Here is a 12,289-nt window from a genome sequence, read left to right on the forward strand (position 1 = left end):
GTCTCCTGGTATCATCGAGATGATAAAACATGCTAAAGTGTAAGTTACAAGAGATACAAGTTTCATGAACTTTAATTTGTATCATTTCACAGTATTTATTTTTATTGATGGTTGAAAGGTTTTGTAAATTAGTGAAACCGATGGTGTTACAAGGAACGTTCGTGTATTGTTCTGATACAGAATGGCTCATGTAATGCAATATCCTCACCCCCACTTCAAATCAGAAACATTCCTTATCACCTGCCTGTATGTTACACCTTGTATATACAGTTCAGACTGCTTTATACGTAACTCAATTCTGTGTAATTCTCTTTTATACGATAAATTACTGTAGCTCCCGGTGAAATATAATTTAAAAACCTGTTAATCTTAAGCTTTATTTGCAAGTAATTAATTTATACGTAGATTTTCAGAAAATATAGATAATTTGTACGTAACCAAGTTATAACAATGTTACAGAAGTGACAGTTTATATTTGCCACTGGTCGGCCATGTACAACAGAAAGAGGAAGAGCTACACGCTTGACCAAATATAAAATTTATCCAGGAAGTGGATGCTAATCCTCACAAAATTAAAACTGAAATAGCTGAAGATTTATATCACACTTTTGCACAGTCATTAGTTAAAGAAATGCTCTTTAATACTATTTTTAGAAATTGGTAGTAAAACTATAGTGTCTACTGTAGTATTTCAGTATCAAAGTGTTCACTATTAAAGTGGCAAATGTAGTGTATTTAAGAATCAAACTTTTAGATTCGTTAATTTACCACTTTATGACAGAAATAACCTGTAGTAGGCTATATACAGGGAGGTTATTTCAGTCGTTCACCGCCAGCGTGACGGCCGTTCGGCGGACTCTTCATGCAACAGGTCCCGGCAAATTGCGTTCAGGAAGTCCGTAACAGAAACCGCTTGTTTTCTAATGTTTCCACTTTTCACAATTACAGTTACAATTACAATTGAAATAAGCACATACCTTGTCGCAAGGATGCTGGAAAAGGTGTCCTCGCAAATACAAATATTTCTGGCACCTTATTCCTGACATCTAATCTTAGATTAGACATCGCTACTTTATCCTCAGTTGACATTAAGGGAAGACAGCATCCCGGCGCATAAAGCAAACCGAAAGCGTAAAATGATATTTAAAAGTAATAATAATGATGATCACTAACCTCCTGTGTTATAAGAGATGTTGAAAATGACCTCCTTGAACCTTCTTAGGTTCAAGAGATCCTGTCTCTCGTAATTCCCTGACCACTTTTCTGCAAGAATTCGTTTTCACGTAATTATCGTACATAAAAACTCTCTGTTCAAGACTATATTTGTTTAACGACATAACTAATGAATGAATAACAATTAACACACAATAAAGCACTAGCACTAGCAATAACACAGTATAAAAAAACACGCGTAACTGATAAACGCAAACAGAAGTGAACATGAACGTACACTGACGTCTGGTAGCCGACAGTGTTGCTAACCATTTTTCGGCAATGTCCCTACAGACGTAGTCAAAATGTCCCTACAACTGACCAAATGTCCCTACGCCAAGTAAAGCGACTAAAAAAATTATCACCTCATGAGCATGCAAAACAGAAGATAAAATATACACATTTACTTACCAAATCTTTCTGCTCGGTGCTTCCACAATTAATGAAGGAGCGAATTTACATTTGCCTATCCTAACTTAACCTAACCGTACCTGGAAGCGGGCCCGGCGCCTACCCAGCGTCGAATAACATGGGTACCTGGGGGAAACCCTGGGGGGTAAAGGCGGTCAGGGGCGTGATGCTGATCACATCACCCCCACTCACGACCGGATCAAGAAAGTGTGGGGCGTTACCCTCACACCCCCTATACGCCTTCATGGCGTGGTGCTATGCACAGGGGAACACTTTACCTTTTTTGTACCTGAATGGTTCGTGGGGCTATCCGTCAATGGTTTGTTGGGCTACCCGTTTTTCGAGCCCAAATTTTAACTATGTTTGCCTTGCCTAACCTAACTTAACCTAACCTTACCGAGAATGCTCAGTGGGGCTATTCCTGAATGGTTTTGCGGTAATTGTGATTACGAACCGATAAAAAATATTTTTTTCGTAGCACTTTAACATCATCGAAGACGCCATTTTCGTATCCTGCAATTTTATGATTGATGTAATGTTGCCAAATTTACCTGTAATCAAATCAGTTCTTCTACATCGTGATTGTCGCTGTCACATGTAAGCATGTTCTTTGGGCAATATACTGAAATGAATAAGTTTATTAATTAGCCCTCCTGCACACTCCACCTAACAATCTGTATAACATTAACAACTTTTTTACTGTTCTCTTCCGCTATTCTTACACAATCCATGCTCTCCAAGTATGAAATCAACAGTGTGGCAACGCTGTAGACAGCGTAACTAATTGTAATTTGTTCATATCAACAAATATGGCTACCATACTTGTATACGGAGAATCATTGCGAGAATTGAAATGCTTATTTTACAACTTTTACACGTTAATTAACATTTTTTCCCCCTCACCCCAACATGTTAACTTGAGATAAATCATCACGACTAATTATTTCGTGAGTATAAGACGTAGCATAGAAATTACAGAAGGGTCCGTTATTGTAAATTCTTGCCTTAATGAATAATAGGGGTGTGCGGGACAGAATGTTTTGGGTGGGGACGGGATCGGGACGGTAATTTTTTTAAATCCCGACATTCGGGACTGAAAAATTTGCAATTTCCCGACCAAGTCGGAAAATTTTCGGGACGGAAAATGTTCGAAATTTCCCGAAGCACTGGAAATCTCGAATTTTACAAGTCATTTTCACTTTAAGTGATTGTTTTTGCATTTCTAGAATAAAAACTTACAATTTTCGATAAGTTCCAGAAACTTACAAGGCAGAAAACGTCGAGAATTAACGACTTTTTAAAGTAAAGGATCCCGCACACCCCTAATGAATAACGTTGAGTCGTTTACTGTTGATTATCTTATTTGAAGTCATACATGCTGCTGCTGTGCAGAGATAGATGTTGGTTGGTGATGCTGTATTTCCTGCAGTCTTTAACAATTCTGGTCCCATTTTATTTCCCTTTTTTGTTTTTGTATCACTTAACATTGAAAATATTCTTTCCGTTTCCGCTTTAGAATGTGGCAATGTTAGCACTATTTTCGCGAGAGTGGAAATGTTTTCAAAAAGGAACTTGCCTTGAAAGTTTTTGGTAACCGATAACATGTTCCAAAATTCTCATGGAGATTTGTTAGTTAGTTCTTTTTTCTCCTCTTCGCTAAAGTATCCCGATAAACTAATTCATAAAATGTCATTTACCAAGATTGAAAAAAAGTACCTACGTTTTCCCTCATTTGGCAAAATCTGTCCCTGCGTTCCTACGCGGGCGAAATTTAGTGAAAAGTCCCTATGCTTAGGGACATGTCCCTACGGTTGGCATCACTGCCGACACGTGCAGTATGAAGCGCCCTCTCGCGGCTGACAGACAACTCACCCAACCCCCGATAAGCTGCCGGCGCTGTCGCGACAACTGAGGATAAAGTAGCGATGACTAATCTAAGATTTTCTGTCAGAAATAAGGTGCCAGAAATATTTGTATTTGGGAGGACACACACACACAGCATCCTTGCGACAAGGTACGTGCTTATTTCAATTGTAATTGTAACTGTAATTGTGAAAAGTGGAAACATTACAAAACAAGCGGTTTCTGTTACGGACTTCCTGAACGCAATTTGCCGGGACCTGTTGCATGAAGAGTCCGCCGAACGGCCGTCACGCTGGCGGTGAACGACTGAAATAACCTCCCTATATCATGTTCCTCAAAAGAAATACAATTACAGTATTTTAATAATGATATGACATGCTATCTATATCTGATTTGTAAGTAATTCTCAGTTATCCGTATTATTTCCTCTTCACCTTGACATATTACGTATAACTCAGGTTCGACTGTACGTATGTAGTCACAGTCTTCTCGTGCAAATTCTGATTTATTTAGTTGTTGTTTTTTTAAGTGTGTCAACACGTTTGTTTCTAGAGCCAATGATAATGACAGGTTTGACGGACCGGTACTGGAAATATGAGACATGCGTAATTCCCACCTCTGAGGCAGGAGAGTGTCTCCTGCAGTTGTCTTTGCGTGGCAGATGGAAAATACACAGCCAGAGACACAGGGAGGCAGCTGCTAGGCTAATTACACCTTCCCCGCAGTCCTCATCGTTTGCTTGGCATCGGCGGTGACATCAGCGGCAGGCAGGTGGGACACTAAGGTGTCTTGTTACATATTTTGGCCTCTTTTGCTGGTTTTCGTGCAACACAAGTTGTGGTCTCGTGGTTCTCCGTCAGAAAAAAGGAAACAAATGACAATCAGAACTGTTTGACGGAAGCGGAAGTGACTTGCAGTTTCGTGTTGAATCATTTCCGGTTGCACGATGGAATGGAAATCCTCGTGGACCAAATGTGAAAATAATGTTGTTAAAGGAAGGGACGGTGATAGAAACGTGCTTAGCAGGGATGGTGATAAATTTGCTTCACTATGGGGTGGTCGTGGTTCGTGACATCTCCTCATTAGCATCTTGAATAAAAGTACAGTCTTCTGATTGAAAACTGGATAGGAATGTAGTAAGAATTTAATTGGCAGTCACGACTCTAATGTGTACGTAACACCTTTTGTTACGTACTCTAAACAAAAAAACAGATACAGACTTCAAATATTAAAAAAAGATAATAAAATAAAGTTAATCAGTTAATAATATTAATCGATTAAAAATGATAGCTACAAACCTACTGGATTCCTTATTAGAATGGGTAGAGGCTTCAAAGATTTCCAAACACTGAAAAAATTATGTAAAACATGGTAAGTGACATTTTGGTCATTTTTGAGTTACAAAGTAAAATGTGCCATCCTTCAATTTTCGAGTGAAATTGCCATGTCATACAATTTGCATTGGACTCAGCGAAGCTTTCTGAAATTGGTAAGCACGACAGGAAAACTATTTATATACAGTACAGCTTCTAATAACCTTTTTTCTTAATGAACTCAGAAATTACCAAAATCTCACTTACCGTGTTTTACACTCGAGCCCTTCATTTAATATGTACTAAACTTGAAATTGGCTTTGCGGTTTGGAAGAGACTAAAATGTTAGATTATCTTACTGTTTGGACACAAACAGTATAAAACGTTAGAGTCAAAATGTTGCGATACATGAAATATACACTTGAAGGTCCTCACCCCAGATTTGATTCATATAGTTCCGTGTTCACACACTTGATGATAGAAGATCAGTCCTTGACATCCTGCTACTTGGGAAGCTTTGATCTCCTTTATGGATCACTAAATTTAAAATATGTATCCCAAATAACAAGATGCGACCCAAAGAAGAAACATTTTCTGTGAACAGAGTGCGAAAGAACATCAAAATATATATTGATTGATTTGCTTTATTTTACTTCGCTTTTTGTGCCACGTTTGGCTAACTTGCGAAGATTGGGATGAGTGAAGACATGATGAAATTGATGAGTGGACACTCACAAACATCCATGCGCAGGCCGGGATTCCAACCCGGGACCCCTGGCGTCGTAGCGCGATGTACTAACCACTCCGCCACGGGGGCCGGCCAAAATATCAATTATCTGGAGAACTAGAGTGTTCTACAGCGCAATACAGAAGTGTATTTTACATATATATTCCATTGTGTATCACAAATTGTAACATGAACTCCCTAATTGAGCGTCAGCCTGTTTAGTTCATTAACACTATGTAAATAAATTTAGATATATATTTGTCTTTACCTTCAGTTTATTTGAATTCTTTTTTAAGTTCACTTTATCCACTGAAAGCCTAATTGGGACATGTCCTACAGTTTAAAATGGGATCAAAACCACCATATGCCTCCACCGGGTATCGAACGTCGGACCCCTTCATTACAAGGCGCCTATACATTCACATCAGAGAAATGATAACGTGATAACTATTCAGCAGTCAGTCTACTAGTCAGGCAGACATAATTTATCCGTCGTTCACTTCGCTTTTAAACATGAAATACTTATAATCAATTGTAGTACTATCATACACGCGACCAGGAATTTTGTAATAATGTGTTTAACTGTTGGGAGGAACATTTTGAAAGCTACTACGCATATAAAAATAGAGCGAAATTTATAAATTGCCCTATCTTCTTCAAGAAAATATAACTGAAAAAGGATAGTTCCGCGCGCCCATGGATACATTCCATATGAGGAAAGATGGAAGGACCAGGTCGAGATGACCGAACAGAGACATTCAATGCTGTTCAAGAGGGTATTGTATTACCCGGAAGAGAGACATATGGAAAGCTTGTGTCGATACGGCAATTAGCCTTCGGGTTTTGGAATACCCGATAGTAGTAGTAGCAGTGATGTGATTAGAACCGAGGATTAAGTTTTGGCAACACCTAACCGCTTAGGTACAGAGAGACTTGCATGCACCTCGCGTCGAGTATTTCCATATGCAAGTTTCTGCTTTTAAGGAGCCGCAAAGCGTTCTTAACTCTTCGTTGCACGAGATAAATCTTCATAAGAAATCTCCCACCCCGGAGGAAACCAACAAAGTGTTTAATCTTGTGAAATCGATATTATCTTCCCGCTCCGCATTATGAATATTTCAAAAATATATCTCTTGCGTCCAGCTTCTGTGAACGAGAGCTGGAAATATTCGGTGGCCTGCAGCGTTTAATCTTAGTCATCGATGACCGTGACGGACGTTATCTTGGCATCGGGGGCGGACCGCGGCCCTTCATTATTCGTGACCACGAATGTAATTCAGTCCACACCTCATTATCTTGCTCCTTCGGCCACAAAGGAGCCGTGGCGCTGCCTGCTCTCGACAATGGCGGAGGCGGCAGATGGTCATCCGGACTTGTTGATCGGCCACCTATGCTCTACAATGGTTAGCCAGAGTGCGTGAATCATCTCGCTTTGTGTTCTCGTTGTAATCTATTTCGATAGTGAAGAGGGGCTCAGCAATGAGTTACTCGTTTGTACTCAAAATATATTTCCTGTCCTCTTTCACGACCGAATCTGCAATGCATTACGTTGTGTGGTCTCAAATGCTATTCTGAACTACTTTCGAATACGCAACTCGATTTATCATCACTTGCAACGCACAGACACTGCATCCTCAAGGACTAATTCTCCGTAAAGCCATCACATCTGATCAACTCTAGGCTCTGGCAACAACCCGGATGAGAATAATACAAGGGAGATTACTTTAATATTGTTCTACAATATCGTTACTAGTAGGCTGACAGTCCAGTAAACCGATTATCCTTGTAATCTGCCTAAACTAAAAGGGAGAAATCGGTTAGTTTATTGAACTTGTCCAGACCAATCCCGTCCAATCTATATATGAATGTAGCCTACTTCATTAGACTGTAGTCCATATAACCTAGAACACTTTCATGTCTAAGTAAACGTTTGATTGGTTGGTTTAGTTACTTTAAAATTACACGTTTGAGAATCGATATCTGGTTATAGAATGAAAATTAATTTTAAGAAGTGGAGCTTACACTAATTTCTTGTTGTAAAATAATGACCACTTAATATTAATCATACTCCTGCTACTTGGTGTGACATGTCTACCTTCATGTCTTCGTGAAGGAACTTTGAGTGAGTGAAACCTACAGGTGTTACTCTTCATTGTCTCTAAATAACAAAACAAAACTTAATCTTTTTAATTTGGTTACTTCTCTCTGTGCAGTACATACCAAACGTTAAACTCATTGTTCTGCTCCAAGAGCTTAATATATATATACAAAACACAGGAATAGGATGAGAAAGAGTGCCAGAAGGGCGGATAAATGAATAATAATGAAGGAGACAGTAAACACTTACTACACGAAAATAAATAGTTTGATATTTCGCGACCTAGGTCGCATTGTCATCGGAGAAGAAAGAGATTGTAGTTAGTAGTGTAAAGGCACAGAATACCAGAGTATTCATACCAAGCTTCCCTCGGAGCGACATTTCCTCGTAAACGACTGGTAGGAAAATAAAAAGTTTCTAAAGAAATTGGAAGAATTTACATAACGTTGGAGATGGTTAAAAATTCATACAGTATTATATTTACTTCGAAACGAAACGCTCAGCTGGTCAATGTGTAACATTCACAAAATTTATTTAAATATTTTCTTACTCGCCTGTCAGGGAACATGGCCATATCTTCTAGTTAAAATCTTAATACTACATTACACGCCGGGTGTGTTTGTAAACTACATAGTCTGTGCATACGCGCGCGGGTGTATGCATCCTGTTTATATATATATATGTAGCAGTTATACACCGTGCCCATAAATGTTTACCCTGATTTTAGGATTATATAACTATTATATTTATGATTCTAACATTGGTTTTTTATTACAGGTTTACTTGGGAACCCATGAAGTTTCTGTACAGGTGTGTCTCATTCAACACTTTCGCCACAAGGAGCGCTGTGTGAGCTATTCTGGCTTACCCTCAGGAGAACGCTCAATGTGTTGTGTGGCTTGCAGAAACCAAATCATCGATTACTGTGCAGCGAAAGTTTAGGTCCCATTATGGAAAGAAAGCACCTGATGTCAAGTTAATCAGAACATGGATGGAAACTTTTTTAGCAACGGGGTCAGTTCACAAACGCGCAAGCAGTGGCAGACCATCTGTTTCGGCGGAGACTGTGCAGGCAGTTCACACCGCATTCACGAGGTCGCCACAGAAATCGATTAGAAAAGCTTCGCGGGAGCTTCAAGTGCCAAGGAGTACAGTGCATAAAGTGGTTCGCAAACGTCTTAAATTGTATGCGTACAAGGTCCAATAGTTCAGGCATTAAAACCAGATGATCGCCCAAAGCGTGAACAATTTGCTAACGACGTGCTGAAGCATTTGGATGAGGACAATGATTTCTTGAAGCGTGTGTGTTTTTTCCGATGAGGCTACATTTCATGTCTCTGAATCAGTTAACCGCCATAATGTCCGGATCTGGGGATCCGAAAATCCTCATGTCGTACGAGAACACATTCGGGACAGTCCAAAGGTTAACGTGTGGTGTGGGATAATGTGTGATCGTGTGATTGGCCCATTTTTCTTCCTCGAAAGCAATGTAACTGGATATGTTTACCTAGACATGTTGGTGAATTATGCCGTTTCCCAGCTACAGGATCTGCAAGACACTGTCATCTTTCAGCAAGATGGAGCTCCCCCACATTGGGCTCTTGAAGTCCGCGATTTTCTAAATGAAACCTTCCCCAACCGGTGTGGATTGGCAGAGATGGCCCAATTCCATGGCCCCCGAGATCACCTGACATTACCCTCTTAGATTTCTTTCTTTGGGGGTATGTGAAAGATATTGTGTACAAAACAGCAGTTCCTGATATTGTGACCTTGAAACAATGCATCAGAGATGCCATTGACACAATCACACCAGACACATTGCAGAATGTGTGGCAAGAGATTGAATTCCGGCTTGATATTTTGCGTGTTACCAGGGGTGCACATGTTGAAGTGGTTTAAATGTTGAAGTGTATTAACTGTATTAAATGTTTATGTATGGCTCAAAACTTAATGAGTAGAAGCATATGTGGTATAACGCATGTTCCATTTACTGTATCCAATTAAGACTTACATTGTTTTGTTATCAGGGTAAACATTTATGGACACCCGGTATTTTTTTTTGTTTTATAACAGCGTCTTTTTATTTTGGTTAATCGTGACGATATGGAATGAATGGAAAAAAAATGGAATACTTAGACCTCGACTGGGAATTCAACCCAGAACCTCCGTAGACAATATCATGAGTATCAGCAAGGTGTCATAGAAGGTAAGCTAGGTTATCAAGGGTTCCCAGGTCCGGCTAGAGGCAGACTACACAGTAGTTCGTAGACTACAGGTTCAATTCTTATTCTATCTGAGCAAACTCTCTCCAGATGTCTTTAGACCAAGGGCGTCCATACTGTTTAAGTGCAGGTCCAGTTAGTTCTGTAGCCATTTGTCGAGGCTCATATTACAATGGTTTATATACTGGCATTGAACATAAATTAAATGACATATTAAATTCAGTGTCGGAAGTACAAAAGTCGGACTACATGAAAAGTCTTGACGGGCCATAGTTTGGGTGGTCCTGCTTTATAGAGACTCTGGTTTCGAAGAGACAGCATATATCTCTCCTCCCGCAACTCTCATCATCAGAATTATTATTTTTCATTAGCCACTTTTATTTTTCAGTTGCTGCGCAACATGGAGGAAGGAATTGAAATGTCCGGCGGACATTGACGGGCGGAAAGTTCGTTATGAGCCCCAGCAGGGGGCAGAGTCTTCACCGGCCACAATCGAGCAGATGCGTTATCAAGAGGACGGAGCAGCGTATCTCGGCTGTTTCCAGCTGGGTGAGCCCCGGAGTGTGATAGACACTTCCAGCTTCCAGCACCGGAACATGTGTGGGTCGCACTGACTCATTCCGGGCTTGTTTCGGTTTCCATTCCGCGTTCAGGAAACCCTTTCCCCGAACCATTCAACCATGTAACTCCCCTGATGGAAATTTTCAAGGTTTTAGGTGGGCGGAGGAGACAGGGGGCGGGGGTCAATCAAGGGGTGAAAGCAGCGTGTGCGCATGCTGAAAACCCGTATCCCTCGATTGCGCACATTATCTCCCGGCCATTGTAATGGATAACACAGTTCATCATAAGGGTTGTTGAGTGGCGTAACCAGGTTTTCGCGACAAGGTTTACTTTTGATTGGCAGGGTTCTCGAATTTCCAAGTCAGTGGATCGTGCATTTCCCATGTGGATAAATCGGTTTCATGTCAAATGGGCAGATGTTCAAAACAAATAAACACTTAAGGCGCAATTATAAAGATGCCTCATTGGAAGTTTCATTCCTCGAGCATCGATAGTCACCGTGTCTTAAGGCGAAGAGTGACACTCTAGCACCAGTTGTGCATTTCTTTCAATATCGTCCGAATGGTCACTGTTACTAAAAAAGAAGAAGAAGAAAGAACCGACGTATAAGAGAGCATGAATTTCTTCTCATGTAGCAAGTGGAAGAGGTTTTTTTTTATGTTGATTATTAAGCAAGACACGATATTTTTTTAAAAAAAAATATGATGAATAACAAATTTCAGAATCCCATGTCTATTACCTGTGGAGAAAACAACCGCAATAACTTCAACTTCAAGTTACAGCTAATCAAATGGAAACTTCGACTTTTCCGCCTGCCAGTTACATCTTCAATCTGTCCTCTTACCGTTGATATGTTTTTCTATGCCATTGGAAGTGTGATATTCCCAAGAGAACAAATGCAATAATACTCCCATAAGCGTAATGCATTTCTCCTGGCCTCATACGGTCATCCTGGTAGTGTTGCCAAATCTGAAGCACATAAAAGAGCTAAATTTCACCTAAAATGGAGTTAAAACTGACTTTCAACGAGCTACATTTTCGAAGGCTCGACAAAGTGCCGCCTAGGGTAATTTTAGGTGTCAAAAAGCTAGATCTGGCGGCATCACTCATCTCCGCCCAGTTCGCAGCCAAACGAATGCACGAAAGAGCCAGACCTGGTTGCAAAAGAGCTAAGTTGGCAATAGTGCTCGCAGCCGCCGCAGAAGATAGGATCCTGCGGAAACTATCCCTTATGCCCTTAAGTTAAAACTTGCTTGAAGGACAGCACAAATCCAAAACAGGGAATGAAGAACACTCTAAGTCATTTTATTTATTTTTATTGCAACTGTAGGAATGTATACAATCGAACACGTTTAAGCACATGAACGAAAGGAACGAAGAAAGCATGCTGCAGAAAATCCTTATTTATGAACCGTCAGTCTGACAAAGTAACTAAATCTATATATTCACGTTATGAACTCAGATCAGTATTTATTTAGCAGTATCAACTGTTTTGGCATTCTCAGAACTAAGTTATTCGTATTTCACACATACATATGTGAAACCTTCATACACAGATAAAGCACGTAAATTGTCCTAAGGCAACCAACGATTGAAAACCCTATCCTTGTGAAGCAACGGTACAGTAATGCTAAAGAACCTAATTGGAGCCACGGTGGACAACTCGTAAGATGTCTGCCACGTCTGCCATTTCGTGTCGGATCATTTCCAGCAATGTGTCTGCATGGGATTAGCTCCGGTGTTTACCCAGCCTCTAATAAATTAGTACCTGAGGCAACACTGTGGTAGGAGCAAAGGCGTCCGATGCGTGATGGTGAGCACATCACTTCCACAAATGGCCGAGATTGTGAATATGTATTTGTGTTCCTACCTCAACCCTCCC

Source organism: Lepisma saccharinum, chromosome 1, assembly GCF_977018435.1.
Source record: "Lepisma saccharinum chromosome 1, izLepSacc3.1, whole genome shotgun sequence".
Lineage (NCBI taxonomy): Eukaryota > Metazoa > Arthropoda > Insecta > Zygentoma > Lepismatidae > Lepisma > Lepisma saccharinum.